The sequence below is a fragment of the Haematobia irritans genome, chromosome 1 (assembly GCF_050003625.1).
Source record: "Haematobia irritans isolate KBUSLIRL chromosome 1, ASM5000362v1, whole genome shotgun sequence".
Taxonomy (NCBI): Eukaryota; Metazoa; Arthropoda; class Insecta; order Diptera; family Muscidae; genus Haematobia; species Haematobia irritans.
The window spans coordinates 269,990,693-270,010,587 of NC_134397.1; the positions used below are offsets into that span (position 1 = coordinate 269,990,693).

The 19,895-nt window shown below is 32.1% G+C and overlaps 2 long non-coding RNA genes and 2 other non-coding genes across 5 annotated transcripts; 3 read left to right on the plus strand and 1 right to left on the minus strand.

The window, feature by feature from the left end:
- Nucleotides 1-720: 720 nt before the first annotated feature.
- LOC142219746 (uncharacterized) lies at nucleotides 721-1,242 on the plus strand. Its single transcript, XR_012717739.1, has 2 exons — nucleotides 721-1,028; nucleotides 1,094-1,242. It is a non-coding gene; the product is annotated as an uncharacterized LOC142219746 (long non-coding RNA).
- Nucleotides 1,243-9,226: 7,984 nt separating this feature from the next.
- Nucleotides 9,227-9,298, minus strand: TRNAC-GCA (transfer RNA cysteine (anticodon GCA)). Its single transcript has one exon. It is a non-coding gene; the product is annotated as a tRNA-Cys (tRNA).
- A 4,423-nt stretch (nucleotides 9,299-13,721) lies between these two features.
- On the plus strand, nucleotides 13,722-13,935 carry LOC142222797 (small nucleolar RNA U3). The gene has a single exon (XR_012718399.1). It is a non-coding gene; the product is annotated as a small nucleolar RNA U3 (small nucleolar RNA).
- A 379-nt stretch (nucleotides 13,936-14,314) lies between these two features.
- On the plus strand, nucleotides 14,315-18,588 carry LOC142223881 (uncharacterized). 2 transcript variants are annotated; one of them, XR_012718942.1, is made up of 4 exons: nucleotides 14,315-14,416; nucleotides 17,413-17,693; nucleotides 17,780-18,152; nucleotides 18,275-18,588. It is a non-coding gene; the product is annotated as an uncharacterized LOC142223881 (long non-coding RNA). The 2 variants fall into 2 exon arrangements; XR_012718945.1 differs by having other exon boundaries at nucleotides 17,780-17,924.
- Nucleotides 18,589-19,895: the final 1,307 nt, after the last annotated feature.

Below are 19,895 nucleotides of genomic sequence, written 5' to 3' on the forward strand. Positions count from 1 at the left end.
TTTTTCTCTGTTCTTATTTGTTGATATGTTTAATAAGATTATTTATCAATTGGTATTGTAGTGTATTATGTAGTGTAGTGTATTATTATATATTTTATTTTGATGAAAATGAATAAATTATTCAAAATTCATAGAATTTTGGTTTTGACTTTCAATTTGAAGTGGGGATATCATTCATACAAATTTAGGTTGAAAAGTATTTGCAAAGATGTTAATTTTGAATTTGACTCGCATCGAAAATTGTTTGACAAATTATTGAGTAGCGATGCATTTCAATTTGAGGATAACACTTGAGATATTATCGCTAATGTGTTGAATTTCACTGTTGAGGGTAATGTCTGTTTTTTGTTGAGAACGCGATTTTCTCAACAATTTCTCAACTTGAATATTACCCTAATCCTTTGAAAAAATGTTTGAAAAATTGTTGAAATTTAGCATTTTTCAAACGTTTGTGTTTATTGGGACCGCTTAGGTCTTATTTTCAATACCACATTGGTAATTTCACAATACCATATGGTACTTTCAATCTTTGCGTACCGCTTGTACCGTTCGGTATCAATATTGTACCATACGGGGTTGGCAACTATCAATAACGTACGTTGTCAACTTGAGCACGTATGGTAATAATTTTTCTATGGGTGTACTAATTTTCGAATACAATTGCGAGCCATTTGTTCTAATCTTCTAATCTAACCCAATAAACACAGGATGAGCGTTTTTCAAATGCAACACCTTTTCAGGTTGAGGGTAAATATCATTTACAACATAAATTCAACTTGACTTGAAACAGCTCATCTTCAATACATCTTCAAATTGTTTGCGAATTACAACCAATTTGGCAAAATGTTGGCGAAAACTTTGAAAATGTGTTGAAAATAATTGGAGAAAACTTTGACAAAACACTACCCTGAAATGCAACGAAAAAACCACATGGTTTTCAATACTACTTTGGACAACAAAGTTCGTGGAAGACATACAAAAATTTGGAAAATTTTTTAATAATCAATTGAAATTACTTATAATAATCGGTAAGTAAATCTAAAACACGAAATGAAAACTTTAAGGAAGTCACTAAACTCAAATCTCTTTGCAGACAACTAAAATATTTGGATGCTGATTCTTGGACACATTAAGAGGCTGGCCGATGAAAAATGATAGTGGCTTATCGAGAAGAGAAAGTTTCCATAAATCAAAGTGCAACCAAAAAAACTTGGTATTTATGCTTTTCCATATCAACAACTACTGGATGATAATTCGCATCACATCGATAGTTTAATTTACATCGCATCATCGGTCTAATTTGTTATTTTGTGAATTGAAATTGCTGGAAATTTATTCCAATTATCTGGTCATCAAGTTCCTGAAAATTGCCAGTATTTTAATAACAACAATTTTGTTCTTGAGGAAATCGAATTTTGTGGTTTTCAATACATTTTGTGTCACGAAGTACCTGGTCAGTTGGAAGAAGTACAAATTGGTAAGTCAAAATAAAAAGTGAAATGAAAACATAATGGAAATCACAAAACTCGATTGTTTTGCAGAAAACTAAAATCATTGGATGGTATATTCTTGGAAGATGTTGGCCGATGAAGGAAACAACAAAGAAAAGATTTCAGAAAACTTACAAAGTGCAACCAATTAAAACAAAGTGCAACAATTCCTATATCAAGAACTTCTGGATGAAATTGTGCATTACATCAATTTACATCCCGTCATCAGTTTGATATTTTGTGATTTCCTCTTGCTGAAATCTATTCTAACACACAAGCCAGCAAGTTCCTCGATAGTAATTATTTCAAATTGCCAGCATATTAATTAACAGTTATTTGACACCAACATTAAGGAGGAAATGGAATTATACATGTAAAAATGTTTAAGATATTTAAAGTTATATTCATAGTTTTATTTATTAATACGTTTAATAATATAATTACATTTTGATTGGTATTATATTATTATTTTTATATATTATTAATGTTATTTTTAATAATATTATATTTGTTAACGAAAAAATAATAAAATTTACAAAATCCCTAGAAATTTAGTATTGACTTTCAGTTAGAACTAGGATTGACTTTCATACAAATTGTGGTTTGAAAGTATTCGCAACAATGCTAATTTTTTATTTTTCTCACATTGAAAACTGTTTGAGAAATTATTGAGTAGCGATGCATTTCAATTTGAGGATTACAATTGAGAAATTATTGCTATTGTGTTGAATTTTACTGTTGAGGGTAATGTCTGTTTTTTGTTGAGAAAGCGATTTTCTCAACAATTTCTCAACTTGGATATTACCCTAATCCTTTGAAAAAATGTTTGAAAAATTATTGAATTTTAGTATTTTTCAAACGTTTGTTTATTGGGAATCTTGTGAATAACATACTGGCTATTTCAGACTGCACAAGTTTAAAGCCATATAAAAGAAATATAAAAAAAAAAACAAATTTTGTCCGTGAATTTGTCAACCCTTAAGTTTAAATTTCGCTTTCAGATTACCGTAGTATTATAACGGTTCCCATTATTCCAGTATGGGTTCGATAACTACCTATCTAGAAAGCCAATGTACATATGTACATAAACGTAACATAGAATCATATGCATTTCGCCCCAAATATTCTTGAAATTCCATTGGGGTTAATATAAAAGGTTCCTTATTCATGGACTTGTCTATTTGTATTGCCAAAGTTGAAAATACTGCATAGGATAAATGCTTTCTCTAACATACCATAATTTTGTCAAAATGCTCAGTTGTAAATATACTCCCTTTTAAAGAAGTTCACTGTTCTTTAAATTTAAATTAATTTCCCTGAAGACGAGCATGTCTCGAAATATTGGAAAATTTTAAATATAAAAATACAACTCAAAAAACAACAACATCTGTTTTTATTCACATGACCTCAAGCCGAACTAAGCAAATATAATTAAAATGCTAGTACCATGAAAACTGATATCGGTTCAAAATGTTATACACCAAAAGGTACTAAATCACTCGCATGGGTACTACGGTACTGACCAAGGTGAACAAATATTGAAAAAAGTACTATAGTACTGCATTTTCCATCCCTGCTATTATTTATATAAATATATATAATACGTTCAATTGTTAAATACGTTCAATTGTTAAATTTTCTTTATGAAAAAGTGTGCCATTGTTTTAAAATGTCTTGTGACACTTTTTGTGCCACTTTCTAGAAATTCTAAACGGTAAAGCTGATTGGGAATTTAATTTTACATGTTCACAAAATTATTAGCAAACAATGATAATTAGAAATCATAATGTTGGTGTGTATCTGCTAATATTAATCATTTGTACGGAGAAAACCAAGTAAAATTCTTTCATTCTCTATTATATACTACTTTTATTCGATAGTGCAGATATCTAAACACGTACGGTTTCTCGTTTTGTTATTCTAACCTTTGACATTTTCCAATAAATTCACATTTTTCTTTGTACGCAGCCCTTTTGGGTTATACGTTTACTTTGGACAAGAACAAGGACAATATGCACTAAAGATAGAAAATTGTATGTATTTGGTTTATGCTTTTGCACAGCATAGGCGATGTGATGGCATTGCAGAGCTATCCCTTGCCAACAAATAATTCAGTGTATTATTGAGTTACAAATCAACTCCATGACATTAGGTTAGAGATTTCCATAGAGGCATGTCTGAACAAGAAGGTTAAATCATGGGCCCATATGATTAAAATTTTTTTATTTGGACAAAATTTTAAGATGTCAAAATCATATGTTTATGATGGTTGCAGCTCTCCAAATGACACTGTATAACAAATGCATCTAAAACCAACTCACGCATTCATAGCTGGAGAATTATTCGAAGATGACTTTAGTATCTTGATAACATATTCCAGTCCCAAAATACCACGCACATCAGTTTTTCTTTTATCAGCTGATTTTGTCTTCTTAAGATTGTAAACATCATATTGAAATTTTTATTTTTGTAATCGTGATTCAACCTCTTTATTCAGCCACGCATAGAGGTTTTTCATACCATAGACCAAGGAAGTCATAGCCATCTTAAGTGAATTTATAGCGCTATAGTTTGTCTGCATACCGTAGATGGCACTTTTTCGTATGCATATGAGTAATTTTTTAATTTGGCTTTAATTTGTTTTTTCCTTTGTTCTCTTGATGAAACATTGGAAAACATGTTAAATTCTATACATCCACACCTTTTTTGAAATGCAAATTGACAGATTTGTACGGTAATGTTCATTTTCCAAAAAGAAATTGAGTCACTTGACTGCGCAATTGAGTGGAATGACTGTGCATTGCAAATAAACAAAACCATTGTGAATTATAAAACGATGTCTATATTTTCTTGGTCTATGACTGCAAATAAACAAAATCATTGTGAAATATCAAACGATGTCTTTATATTTTCTTGGTCTATGCTTAGAGTTGGTTCACAATGGCAAGGGGAAATAAAATGTACACCTTTATTTTCTTTTAGTGTGTAAATAAATATAACAATAGCGATAGGCGAACACTTAATTACGAGTATTTCTTATGGTGTTTTCTTTTCTTGTAAAAAATGCGCGCTTTTTTACATTTTGCCCGGAAAATTAACTTTTTATGTTCTTTTCTAAAAAACAGGCAAAAGTGCGAAAAGGCTTCGAATTCTGTTTGCATTCTGAATTTGCCGGCATTTTTAGCACTGCCGACAAACGAAAAGAAAGTATAACCATAGCGATAGGCGAAACAGTTTTTTCGCGACGACAAATACAAAAAGCTTGTCAGCAAATATTTCTTTTTTTTCATGTTTCCGAGTGTTTTCGTTGCCAATACAGCATGCTTTTGCTGTTTGTGAATTATCAAACGATGTCTTTATATTTTCTTGGTCTATGCTTAGAGTTCGGAAAAATAACTTTTTATGTTCTTTTCTAAAAAAACAGGCAAAAGTGCGAAAAGGCTTCGAATTCTGTTGTGAAAATAGTGCCTCGCATATATACAAATGTCCGGCAATTTCAGCACCGCCGACAAACGAAAAGAAAATATAACCATAGCGATAGGCGGTAGGTGAAACAGTTTTTTCGCGACGACAAATACAAAAAGCTTGTCAGCAAATATTTCCTTTTTTAATGTTTCCAAGTGTTTTCATTGCCAAAACAGCATGCTTTTGCAATATTAGGCATTGAAGTTGAACAAAAGCATGTAACGGCTCATTATCTGTTGTGTTATTTCAAGAAAAACGTATTTCCACGTAGCCAGGCAACAACAATACCTAGTGGTGCGTTAAAAAAATTGATAATCTATGACAACACTACCCCACTTTCCAACAAGAAATTAGAATAGATGTTAATGTGTAAATATAACAATAGGGATAGACGGTTTACGAAATATATTTTTCGCGAATCTGGTACTCTAGAAAATGAAAATCAACCCTTACAGGTCTAAAAGTTGATTAATTTTTTTAGCAAGCTATTAGTATTTTTGCTACTTTCCCTTCTGTGTCTACCAACCAATGAATATTCCCCTCATCGACATCCCTATCTTCTTTTATATTCCTCTCCACTCTATTCTATTCCTTTCCATTATTTTACATCGAGCATAGTCATCACTGTTGGAGTCGCTAATGTTTATTTAATTCCACCACAATTCTTGCGTTGCAATACATATATTCGTTTTTTATTCCATTCTAAAATATATCATTTGCTTCCGTTTACTCCATTCCTTCTCCTACTGCCTAACTAAAATCGAAAATAGGTATATTTGCATATTGTTTATAACTTTGTCGATGGTTGGTACTTTTGTTTTTTATGGGTTATAAATAACGTGGGTTGCATATATACTAGGATATATTTTTATATCAGTTGAGAATTTGTTGCTCGAATTGGTGACCAATTTTTTTTTATTGCCAATCCAATTTATAATTTTCTCACAGTTCCTTTTTCCGCATTGGACTGTCCTTTATGACATTCTATTGTGATTTATCAATTTTTGAAATGTGTACTAAAAACTTTGTTACCCTATTAAAATTTGGTAATAAACTAATTTATATGGGGATCATAAAAAATAAAGTTATTTTTACAATAATATTCGTAGGATGTGATCATGTAAAATTTTGACATGTAATTAAAAATATGTCTTGTTTTTGCTGAGTTATTTCAATAAAAAAGAATTTCAACATTTTGATAAGCGATGGCAACACTATCCAATTTTTCGACAAGGTATTAGAACAGACTTGGTGACACTCCGCCAGCCGTCACGGATTTTGGGCTACCTGAACAAGTGTTCGCCTCGCGCTATGGATATATTTACGCATTTGTTTCTACGCCCGACGGAAATCCGCGCTGACCAACGGTATATTGCAAATTAAATTTTATCCCATTCCAATTACTTTTCGAACACTTGTTTACGTGTATATGCGACTTAAAACCCCAACGTATAAATTAAATCTGATGTAAATTCCAGGTAAATGTCATAATGTTGTTAGATATTTAAATACAGACGTTTTCGCTCCTATATGTGCGACTATAATTTCACATATAGTCCAAAAATCATTCTTCTAGTATCATTATGTCATAAATTTCACAAATATACTTTGCTGAATAATCCATTTCACTTATAGGCCGAATTTGCATATATTCCATTTTTTATTGTGCTGATGAAAAGAAATCGACTATTTAAGATATAGTCCACAATAAAATAAAATGAAAAGGCGTCAGAACTGGTTTTTAACCAGATGTAATCAATTGCATTAATTTTGTTTTCTTGGAAATGTATGTTATTGATTAAAATATATTTTAATAAAAGAAAATAAAATCGTCTTTTACTTATTTTTCCTTTTGCAGTAGGTAACGGATATAAGCAAATCTCATATAAGAATATTATGCATATAAGAAAGTCATTAAAAACACCACAACATCTGGTTCTTGTGAATATAAGAAAGAAAAATTGTGTACAATTCATTCGCGATAACGTGAACTAATTAAAACCAAGATAGTTCACGTTAGCGAAAATGTTCACGTTAACGAACTTCATCGTATTTCAAAACAAAACATGGCCATACTCGGGAGTTTTACACGTTCTAGGGTGGTAGTCTTTTATTTTTTTTATTAGTAATATTAAAAACTTAATTTAACTTCAATAAAAAATGAAATAAAAGAGATCGGAAAAATATCAGTGGGTATGGAATTATAAAGCAATTTAAATTGCTAATTAAAATTCACGAAAAAAGCCAAATTAGATCACTAAAAAAAAATTCCGTAGGTGTATTTGGCATTTTGGATCTGGCTTTAACGTCAAATTTCATGTTTTTCAGCGTTACGGAGTAGTTAGTGTAAGAAAATGCGTGTTCACGTTATCGCGAGTGCACTGTATTAACTGAGTTTCTTATATCCTTTATCCACTGTAAGTCATATTCCTGGAAATGTTCGAAAACAGTTATATACCAAAATGGCATATAAAAAATTTGCTTAACTATCACATAACATTAGGGATGCCAGATTTTAAAGAGGCAAAAAGAGCACATTCAGCTTATAAAAAGAGCACATACGAAAGGAATATAGCACACTTTTTCAAATACAAGAAAATCATTTAATTTAATTGAAATATAATTAATTTAAACAAAGCAAAAAGGTACATACCATAAACATAAAATAAGCCACTTTCAACTCATGCTAATTTTCTTACAATACTTTGTAAGTCATTTTTTGGTGTTTTTGTGAAAAACGTTATTGAAGAAGTTTGTTTACATTTAGAACAGAGTACAAAGTGAAGAAGCAACATCGGCATGCTCTTCTACGACTCTGATATATAAAGTAACACACTATTTAATTAGAAAATAACGGCTAGGAAAATCTCTTAGGGCGACATTTACATATTTTCAGTTTACTTTTACCATTTGATTAATATTTGTTGTGATGCAGAAAAAAGAGCACTTTCGCGTGCTCTTTTGGCCTGTCTTGTTTTAAGAGCACATTTTGTAAAAAAGAGCACATGTGCTCTTTAAAAGAGCACGCCTGGCATCCCTATCATAACATATTGTCGAAAAAAGTTGTGTGGACTATAAGCGCAAGTTATTGTATACCAAATATTTTTTTACAAAAAGATTGAGGTCCAACCATATTGGCTAGGCTGGCGATGGCACCACACTCCGGTACGCTATCCCACTACTGCTTACCGCGGGGACTCTTGGCTGCTGGTTTTCACCCCTGGCCCGGTACACCCCTCCTTAGCCAACCTGAATGCCTCGGACTCCTCCATGGCACCCATATTGACGGCAAGCTTAGTGCGGACGTTCCGTCAACGTTAGGAAATCCGTCACACAGAACCCCCAGCCTCAGACCATTCCACAATCCGACCTCGCAGAAGCGCGATTACAGAAGATGCCAACCTTCCAGTCGAAGTTGTCATGACAAAAATGCCTTCAAAAGTGATTCAAGCTGCTATTGTTGTGTTACTTCATTTACTGTTTTCATTCCACGAAACACACACATACACAGCCATATCTCTTTTCCATAAACTGCGACTCTGGCTCTTGACTGTTGTTTATTTTTAGTCAATGAAATAAAAGCTACCATCAACGGCATTGTACAAATGTTGTTTTATAGCATTTTTGTCATACCAACTCCGACTGGAAGGTTGGCATCTTCTGTAATCGCGCTTCTGCGAGGTCGGATTGTGGAATGGTCTGAGGCTGGGGGTTCTGTGTGACGGATTTCCTAACGTTGACGGAACGTCCGCACTAAGCTTGCCGTCAATATGGGTGCCATGGAGGAGTCCGAGGCATTCAGGTTGGCTAAGGAGGGGTGTACCGGGCCAGGGGTGAAAACCAGCAGCCAAGAGTCCCCGCGGTAAGCAGTAGTGGGATAGCGTACCGGAGTGTGGTGCCATCGCCAGCCTAGCCAATATGGTTGGACCTCAATCTTTTGCTTCTAAATAGTATCCTATTTAAATAAAAAAACACAGGTTGAATGGAAATTGCATAATTATAATATTCTATTAAATATTGTATTTGAGGTTGCTTTCATATATTTTTGATTCACAGTTATAATTTTGTTTAACTTAGGAACAATTTATTTGTTTTCAGGCAACGGCGCTCTGTCGATATAAAAAACTTTTGAAATTTATTTAAAATATATATGCAAGATGGCAGTTTCCTCCATTATACGGTTTAATAGTTGGTTAGTTAACGGAACACTAACGGAGCTTTATGAAAATGGGGGTAAGACGTAAAAAAAATAAAAAAAAAATATTAAAAACAGGGGACACCCGGGTTTGAACCGGGGACCTCTCGATCTGCAGTCGAATGCTCTACCACTGAGCTATATCCCCGCATATCTGCTTTTAGCCCAAACGTTTATTTCAACACAGCTGAAACTACATGGGGTGGTTAAACCATTCGCTTACTGTATGCCTGGTAGTAGTATAGCAATGTATTTTTAGATCCATGCGTTTCAACTTTGCTTATGGTCGATTGGCTGTGAGTCATTAAAATAGTTTAGTGGTATTGTTGTTGTTGTTTTGTAAATGAGTGTTCAGCAATATGCAACATTAGAGTGCCTTGGGAAAGTATGGGAATTCGTATTGTTAACGTTGTGATTTTATAGATTTACATGGTTCCTTCACTAAACCAAAAAATGAAAAGATTGGGTTTAATTTATTTTGTAAAAGCAGACCAGACAACCGAAAATGTTTCATTTTAGTTTTTATGAAACTAAAGGAATTCTACAACTAAAAAATATTTGATTATAATTTATATTATAATTTGTAGAAGGAATATGATTACCCCAAACCTGTTTCAAAAGCAAAATGTTATTTTTGGATGGTGAATATGGAACATTTTTGCAAATATGTTCTTATCTCGACAAACATATGCTGATTGCCGAAATCAGATACACAATTTTTGAGAAAAATAACATTTTTGCGACAAACATGTTACATTTTCTCCGTCCAAAAATAACATTTTGCTCTTAAAACATGTTTGAGGTGATCATATTCCTTCTCTGTGTATAGGGAGTTATGCGACGCCACAGAAAGTTTACATTATAGAACTACGTGACTATAGAGGAAATCTGCTCTGGTAAATACCTACACTGAAAAAACAGTGAACACACCAGGAAGAAACATTTTGGTTAATTTTAGAATTTTCTTAGTTCATTAACTAACCTAAGCAAAAAATTAATATAGTATAGGAAACTTTCTCCAAACATAATAATTCCATCAACTAAAATAAAACTTTATTATACCCTGCGCCACACTGTGGAACAGGGTATTATAAGTTAGTGCATGTGTTTGTAACACCCAGAAGGAGACGAGATAGACACATAGTGTCTTTGGCAACATTGCTAAGGGTGGGTCCCTGAGTCGATATAACCATGTCCGTCTGTCCGTCCGTCCCTCCATCCGTCCGTCTGTCTGTGAACACATTTTTGTGATCAAAGTCTAGGTCGTAATTTAAGTCCAATCGCCTTCAAATTTGGCACATGTTCCTAATTTGGGTCAGAATAGAACCCTATTGATTTTGGAAGAAATCGGTTCAGATTTAGATATAGCTCCCATATATATCTTTCGCCCGATATGCACTAATATGGACCCAGCAGCCAGAGTTTTATACAGATTTGCTTGAAATTTTGTACAAATATAACACTTAGTCGTATAGTCAAGTGTGCAAAATTTGATTGAAATCGGTTCAGATTTAGATATAGCTACCATATATATCTTTCACCCGATATGGACTTATATGGCCCCAGAAGCCAGATTTTTGGCCGAATTTGGTTAAAATTTTTCACTAGGAGTACAATTAGTAGTATAGTCAAGTGTGCCAAATTTGATTGAAATCGGTTCAGATTTAGATATAGCTCCCATATATATCTTTCGCCCGATATGGAGTAATATGGTCCTAAAAGCCAGAGTTTTGGCCCAATTTGGTTGAAATTTTGCACAGGGAGTAGATTTAGCATTGTAGTTATGCGTGCCAAATTTGGTTGCAATCGATTCAGATTTAGATATAGCTCCCATATATATCTTTCGCCCGATATGGACTTATATGGACCCAGAAGCCAGAGTTTTATCCCGATTAGCTTGAAATTTTGCACAAGGAGTACAATTGGTAGTATAGTCATGTGTGCCAAATTTGATTGAAATCGGTTCAGATTTAGATATAGCTTCCATATATATTTTTCGCCCGATATGGACATATATGGCCCCAGAAGCCGGAGTTTTGGCCCAATTTGGTTGAAATTTTGCACTAGGAGTACAATTAGTAATATAGTCATGTGTGCCAAATTTTATTGAGATCGGTTCAGATGTATATATAGCTCCCATATATATGTTTTTCTGATTTCGACAAAAATGGTCAAAATACCAACAGTTTGCTTGTTACATCGCCACTGCTTAGTCGAAAAGTTGTAAAAATGACTCTAGTTTTCCTAAACTTCTAATACATATATATCGAGCGATAAATCGTAAATAAACGTTTGCGAAGTTTCCTTAAAATTGCTTCAGATTTAAATATTTCCCATATTTTTTTACTAAAATTGTGTTCCACCCTAGTGCATTACCCAACTTAAATTGTAAAAGTCTATCAAATTCTGTCCAAATCAAGTGATATTTAAATGTATGTATGTGGGACAAACCTTTATATATAGCACCCAACACATTTGACGGATGTGATATGGTATCGAAAATTTAGATCTACAAAGTGGTGCAGGGTATAATATAGTCGGCCCCGCCCGACTTTAGACTTTCCTTACTTGTTTTTTATTTGGTTTTGAGTATAATATCCCGAAAACAGTTGAAAGTTCACACTGGCGATATAAAAAGACATTATTAAGATCTTCATAGCAAAGAATATATCAAGATAGTGTCCAAATCATACCATACACCAGAAAAGGAAAAAAACAAGACAGGCCAAAAGAGCACGCAAAAGTGCTCTTTTTTTGCATCACAACAAATATTAATCAAGCGCGATTCAATAAATGGTAAAAGTAACTGTATTTTCAGTAAATGTCGCACTAATAGATTTTCCTAGCCGTTATTTTCTAATTAAATAGTGTTATTTTCTAATTAAATAGTTACTTTATATATCAGAGTCGTAGAAGATGTTGCTTCTTCACTTTGTACTCTGTTCTAAATGTAAACAAACTTCTTCAATAACGTTTTTCACAAAAACACCAAAAAATGACTTAAAAAGTACTGTAAGAAAATTAGCTTGAGTTGAAAGTGGGTTATTTTATGTTTATGGCATGAACCTTTTTGCTATGTTTAAATGAATTATTTTTCAATAAATTGGAAATAAATGTTTTTCTTTTATTTGAAAAAGTGTGCTCTATTCTTTTCGTATGTGCTCTTTTTATAAGCTGAATGTGCTCTTTTTGCCTCTTCAAAATCTGGCATCCCTAGTTCGAGAAGTCCCAATTAATTAATTGTCCAATATAAATTATATTGTACACATATTTTAGGTCCTAACTAAATTACTATCAAATGGGATAAAAAATGTATATTAAAAATTTGGATTTCGATGTGAATCTGGCAGCTTACAAAAACAAAAACATATTTAAAATATTCAAGACATCAAATAGGGGCTCCACATATGTAGACCATATCCTGAAATGGATGGAAAATATATTTAGGATTTTATGAAGCATTTCCATTGAACTTTAGTTGATACTGAGGTCATATCGAAACTTCTTCCAGATCATGAACAATTTTTGCGTGAAAATTTGTTTTCATTCAATTAATTTGCAATATTGAATGCCTTATTCCCAATTGTTGAGCCAAAATTGCATGTGTTGTGGTATTTCAAGAATCGCTCGTGTTCAATTCCCCACTTTTGTATCGTGTTTGACTGAATATTTTCATACGAAAATTTGATGAAGGCTTTGACAACAAACACATTGGAAGGAAACCTATTTTGAATTTTGACTCGCACAGAACCTTTACAAATAGCACCTTTGTTGATAAATAAATTGATAAACAATTTTTATTTTTTCGGTTACTATATTCCCAAAAAGTACGCTTTTTTATTCTCGTTGGTACAATTTAAAAATTTGATTTTTCACCCCTGTGGTACACTGTACTGCTGTACATACTCTACAATTAGTATCTTGCAAGAATAAATAAATATCTTGTTAGAACAAATAAGTCCTATGTAGGTTTGATAAAGTTGGCACCTTTGTACTTTTTTAGATACAATTTAATTAAAATAAGTACCGTGTCCCCCACGTCATTTCGTTTATATGACAAAATACTCTCAAATTGCAGCAATGTTTTTACTTATTTCTTTATTACTATTTGTTTGCTATTCGACAAAAAAATGAAGTGACTTGCCTTTCGAAATAGTGAAACCAAAATCAATTTGCTTTCTTTCGATATAAATGAAGAGGACATAAATATGCCTTCTTACCTACCTTCCACTAAATGAGACAAGTAAAAGGACAAACATTAGCACTAGGCAGTTTAATAGAAAACAAAAAAAAGTCAAATCAACCCCTTTATGGACACAACGCACTCTAATATACAGATCGTAAATAGCCACAACAAGGGAGAGCACACACACCTCCCTCTTATATGAGTACATACCGACCATTGTATGGCTCGAATACAATTTGTAGACATAGCAAAAACGATGGAAATGTTCGTTATTTCGGGTTTGATAGCATTTTTCTCATTCATTTTTTCTGTTTTATTCATTATGATTCTCATCCAATTTAAATAACACTACACTCATAAGATTGGCCTTTGGTGTTGAAAAATTAAGACTATACTTCACAGGATCATTTCTGTAGTCAGTCTTCAATTACTTTCATTGCAAAATGAAAAATCACACACCTGCGATGAGGAGGTACATCGTTCTATCTGTAGCGTGAGGTTTTGAACTTTGCCATTCTTTTGGGATTTCGATTCCAGTTTGGTGGCAATGTTTCTTCGATGATCGCTCGATTAAACAGATAGAACGACTTCTGAGTGGTGTTCCAATTTTAAGGCCGGTATGCACCTCTAGCGAAATTTTCGGTAGCAAAAATTTATTTAAGTCTACAACAACAAAAAAAACAGGGCTGTGTACACAAATTTTAAACCAGCTAATCGCTTTTAAAAATTGTTAGTATATGTTCCAAATATTCCTCAAATAAATTGTTTATTATTTACAGACCTTTTAAAACTTTTACGCACACAATGATTGTAATAAATTAAATATTTGCTGCCAAAACATGCTTTTGACAACCCTGTTATTTTCATTAGAGGTGCGTACCAGCTTACGAAATTGAACGCTACCGAAAATTTCGTTAGCATAAATAGCAATGCATTTCTTATGGGAATGAAATTTTTCGCTAGAGGTGCATACCGGCCTTTATGACAATCAATCTAAAATAAAAACATTTAAAATATTGTTTGCAAGCAGCGGTTGGTGCCAACTCTGACGATTTTTCGTCATTTTGACGATGTTTAATGGTAAATTTGGCCTCTGACGATTTTAAACAACTTAGTTATGAGATGACGATTTCTTAAAATGCTCGACTCAAGTGTTTCCTTGTACGAGTTTTTATGCCAATTTTTGACGATTTTTCAAAGTGATATAGTTATAAGTTGACGATTTTCATAAGTTGTAATGTAAACATGTTATTTTGGATCTCAATAATATGACAATTTATATCAAAAACAATAGAAAAGGAAGATTGGAAAATGGGCGACGTCATACCAAAAGTCGCATTTACGGTGTTCGATACATACACGTTCGTTCATTTTTAATTTGCAATATTTTTTGTTAAAAACTCACAAATGATGTTAAATTTTGTGTAAATAATAATGAGAAACTTTTGACCGATTGTTCTACGTCATTCCCTGATATAAATTTCTTTTTATTCTTAGTTTAATTTGTGGAACAAAAAATCATAAACGACACGTTTGCACCGAACGCCGTCAATGGTTTGATACCCTCTGCTGCCATTTTCCCATCTTCATCTTCCATTGTTTTTGATTTATATGTAGCTTGCTCCCAGCCGTCTCCAATGTAGAAAGAAGTTTCAAAGCAATCAATATAAATAAACCTAAAATTCGAAATCCCTTTGAAACTTAAACATTACAAGGTATTCTTTTGTCTAGAAACTATTTAAAGCGAAATAATTTTGATTGCTATGAAGCCAGTTTAGTTAAATTCACTCTATTTATTTATTCATTACCGATAATAGTAATAATAACAAAAATTATACATGAGCAAGTAATAAGGATTTAAATTCGATTGGAGAATAGGAAATTTTTCTGTCAAGAAAATGTTGTTAAACAATGTAGTACATGTGGTCACAATCCGATATATTAATTTAAATTAATTAAAAATTTATTTCAATTAATCGTCGTTTCAAAAACTGGAAACTATATGACTTACTTAGAGATTTAAATGGCATTATTCATGTAACTAAAATGAATAAAACCCCTTTTTTAATAACAGCTTTATTGTGTATACAATATATGGATGCCTCAGATGTTTGAATAAAACTATTATTTTGTTCCTAAATCTTTTTTTTCAACTGTTTTATGAGTGACGATTTTTTGACGAATTCCTTGGGATGAATTGACGATTTTGACGAAAAATATGTTTAAAATTGACGATTTTCAGCCCAAAACAGTTGGCACCACTGTTTACAAGGGATAGCGACGAGAAAATGGTGTTTTGATGAACTGTGATGGCAGATAATATCGTGACTCACGAAAAATGTCGTGACTCACCAGTGTTGCCAGGTGATTTTTGATTCTTCCCCCCCAAAAATCTTAAGAAAAAAACCCCTAAATTATTGGTCTAGACTTTTTTCAAAAACCCCCAAAAAATTTAAGAATGTTAATAAGTCAAAAAGGTGTCCCAAATTTCGTTAAAAAATCCTGCAGTGATACACTTTACAAATTAAATTTAACACAAATATATATACTGAAATTTTTTTTCTGAAGAACAAAATTTCTTTTGAAGTAAATAAAAATGAGTAGATAACATCATTATACCACTTTCGTTCCTGAGGAAAGTAATTTTTCTATGGGTATAATAATACAAAATGTATATCAATATAAAGAGCAGACAAAACAATATAATTCAATGTATAAATCTTTTAAATCAAATTAATTAAAACAATGGCTTATAAAGTACAAATAATAGAAATAAAAAATAAACAAAAATTAAAGTTCAGTAAATATATACGATATTCGCCAAAATTGTAGGCGTGAAATTATGAGACCAATAATTTAATGTTACAATACCATTTCTTAATTTGTTTTTAATTGTATCAAATATTAAAAATGCCCCTTCAACAGATGTGTTTAAAACAGAATGTCATTGCTTATTTGCTTGTATTTAAGGACATGGGTTGACTTCCCTAATTTTTTTTTTCAAAAATCATGCCTGAATTGTTCCAAATTTTGTTGAGAATTGCTCCACTTTATAAGGTCTAAAATAATTGTTTGCCCCCAAAAATCCCCCCAAATAAATGTTACCCCTAAAAATCCCCCTAAACGTGTAAAAAACCCCTAAATTTGGGGGGGAAACCCCCAACCTGGCAACACTGTGACTCACGAACAATTTTTTGAGTCATTTACCTTAGCGACGTGTCTGAAAACATGAGTATTATTAAAATCGAGAGCGTTATTACACTTACACGAAATTGTCTTTTGTTATAAAGTATTTTCTTAAAGATCAATTTTATTTTTTATTTACTTCAAAATAAAATTTTTTAGCATCAAACGAAAACTTAGTTTGTCTAAAATTTCATTTCTCGGAAAAGAAAACTCTTCTTTCAGTATATATATTTGCGTTACATTTCATTTTTAAAGTGTATCACTACAGGATTTTTTCACGAAATTTGGGGCCCCTTTTTGTACTTTTTACATTCTTAATTTTTTTTCGGGGTTTTTGAAAAAAGCCTAGACCAATTTAGGGATTTTTTCTTAAGATTTGGGGGAAGAATCAATGATCGCCTGGCAAAACTGTGTGATGGACAGTACTGCTAGAGTGGATCAGGGATGAATGATGTAACGTAAAAGTACTAAAAATGTATTAAAAGTGTTCTTTTCGAAACAAAAGGTGTTAAAATTGCATAATATCAAATTTAAAGATTGTAAAAAGTATACTATACGTATATTTAAATATAGACCGATTTGCACATTTTTTTTTAGATTTTCTAAAAAGTCTTATTTTGCAAAATTTTATTTCTATAGAAAATTCTTTGAAAATTTTATTTTTATATAGAAAAATTTGTCAACAGTTTATATCTTTAGGAAATTTTGTCAATTTTATTTCCATAGAAAATTTTGTCCAACTTTTGTTGTATAGGAAATTTTGTCAACATTTTATTTCTATATAAAATTTTTACAAAATTTTATTTTTATAGAAAATTTCAAAATCAAAACCAAATCAAGAATTCTACCAATCTACAAAACAATAAAATATGTACGGTTTTTTTTTGTAGAATTCTACCAACTGTGGCAACCGGCTCAGGGACCAGCATATTTACTAAATCCACCATGTGTGTATTTCGTCTCTTTCTGGGCGTTGTAAATACAGTGAAACCTCTGAAAGATGCATAACCACGGTCGCCTAAATTTTGTCCACCTTTGAGAAGTGTCCAGGTATGAGAGGTTAATTTTAACACATTAATGGCAAACGTCCTCTGAAAACTGTCCATGTTTGGGAGGTTTCCGGCTTTCAGAATGTCCCAGTTTGTGAGGTTTCACTGCACCCAGAGAAATGGTTGGTTGTAATTCGATCATTACAATAAGGAGATCATAACAGTAACCTATTTTTTGTTTTAATATTTTAATTATTTATCCCATTAGATATCCAAACAACTGTAAAAAAGTTCACAAAATCAAATAGTAATTCCCATAACTATTAAATTGGTTGCAATAACCAATGCCGATCAATTTAGTTTTTTGTTTCATAAAATTGTTGAGCTAACCACCAGCAGGGAATCAACAAATGGTTAGTATGTGTAACCAAAAGTTTAGTATACTAAAAGAATTTTAATTCAATCATGGGACGCACATAAGGTAGTTGTTGCAACAAATAAATAATAATATCAACATTGACAATGACGCTACAAAATTTGCAAAACGGGGAACAGCGTCACTAAATGTACTTTTTAATAGACCGCAATAAATTGAATAATAATTTTCTCATTACCAAGTGTAAACTAGAATTTGGCTTAAGGTAAGTATCGTTCCGATTTAGTAAAAACATAATATTATAGAAGTTTCCATAAAAATTGCAGGCTTCACACACCAACAAACACAAATACTTTTTACGGCAAGCTAGCTTTTTTATTGTTTTAGGCACATAAAATTCTTGGACGATCCAACGGCGGTTCTAAGTCGATCTGTATTTATATATCTAGCGGCTTAGGGAGGAAATTTCTGGCAATTATATATTGAATTATGTTTTGTAGTTTGACCACATAATAATAATCTAATAACCATCTGCCATTGGTGTACAAAAATACCCCTATTAAAATAGACAAACATTTCATCCCTTTGTAAATTGATCTCACATATAGATCAAAAACCTTTGTTGTTAGCACCTTTTGTCATTATTTTCGTAATTTATTATAATTTAAATCTTGTAATAAATTAATAAAATCTTAAAATAATCTGCCCTTTCATTTAATATTGGAATTTGGTTAGGGTAATAATAAATCCTATAAATCTATAAAACAGTGGGACATTGCACGTTCTAATTAAATAAAACAATTTATTTTGGTTACCTACACATAGGGATGCCAGACGTGCTCTTTTAAAGAGCACATGTGCTCTTTTAAAGAGCACATGTGCTCTTTTTTTCAAAATGTGCTCTTAAAACAAGATAGGCCAAAAGAGCACGCAAAAGTGCTCTATTTTTAGTTAAGTACACTTTTTGTGCTCTTCGTATGCATCACAACAAATATTACTTCAACGCGATTAAATAAATGGTAAAAGTAAACTGAACATACGTAAGTGTCACACTACGAGATTTTCCTATGCCGTTATTTTCTAATTAAATAGTGTTTTACTTTATAAATAAGAGTTGAAGAAGAGCACGCCGATGTTGCTTCTTCACTTTGTACTCTGTTCTGAATGCAAACAAACTTCTTTCAATAACATTTTTCACAAATACACCAAACAAATGACTTACAAAGTATTGTAAGAAAATTAGCTTGAGTTGAAATGTGTATTTTATGTGTATGTTATGAACATTAAATGTTTTTATTTTATTTGAAAAAGTGTGCTCTATTTTTTTCGTATGTGCTCTTTTTATAAACTGAATGTGCTCTTTTTGCCTCTTGAAAATCTGGCATCCCTACCTACACATATGTTGGCAGAACAAATATAACGTCTTTTAAACATTTTCTATTCTACAAAGTTGCAAACCGCAGGACAACTTTCTTAAATTTCAGGAGATTTTCAAGCAAGCACGTGCCTGTAATAAACAAATGGCACATTTGATATTTCCTATGAGAACATTTTCTTCTTACAAAGTCTTTGTGAAGTTTTTATGGAGTGGTTTCCATTAAACCATTAAAATGTTTTATGTTAGGAAAGAAGATTGCAAATTATTTTTGTTTTATTCCTCTAAGGTTGCTGTGATTTAATGGAAACGTATTGGCACCAACATGATGACAAGAAAACTCGAACTGTTTTTCCTAATAACAAGAATACACAGTAGTAAGTTCGGCCGGGCCGAATCTTAAATACCCAACACCATGAATCAAATATAAAAGTTTCCTTTGAAAACCCTTTGTCGTTGCGGGTTGCTTGATAATATATGGAATTTCAGGGGGTTTGATGACAGATATTCTCCCAAGCAGATCAGTTCAACCAGATAAATTTAAAGATTCTACCCATGAAGACAAGATCAGATTCTGGATTTATAAGAACCAATTTTGTTTGAGTTTTAGAGAAACAATAAACATATCGTGTA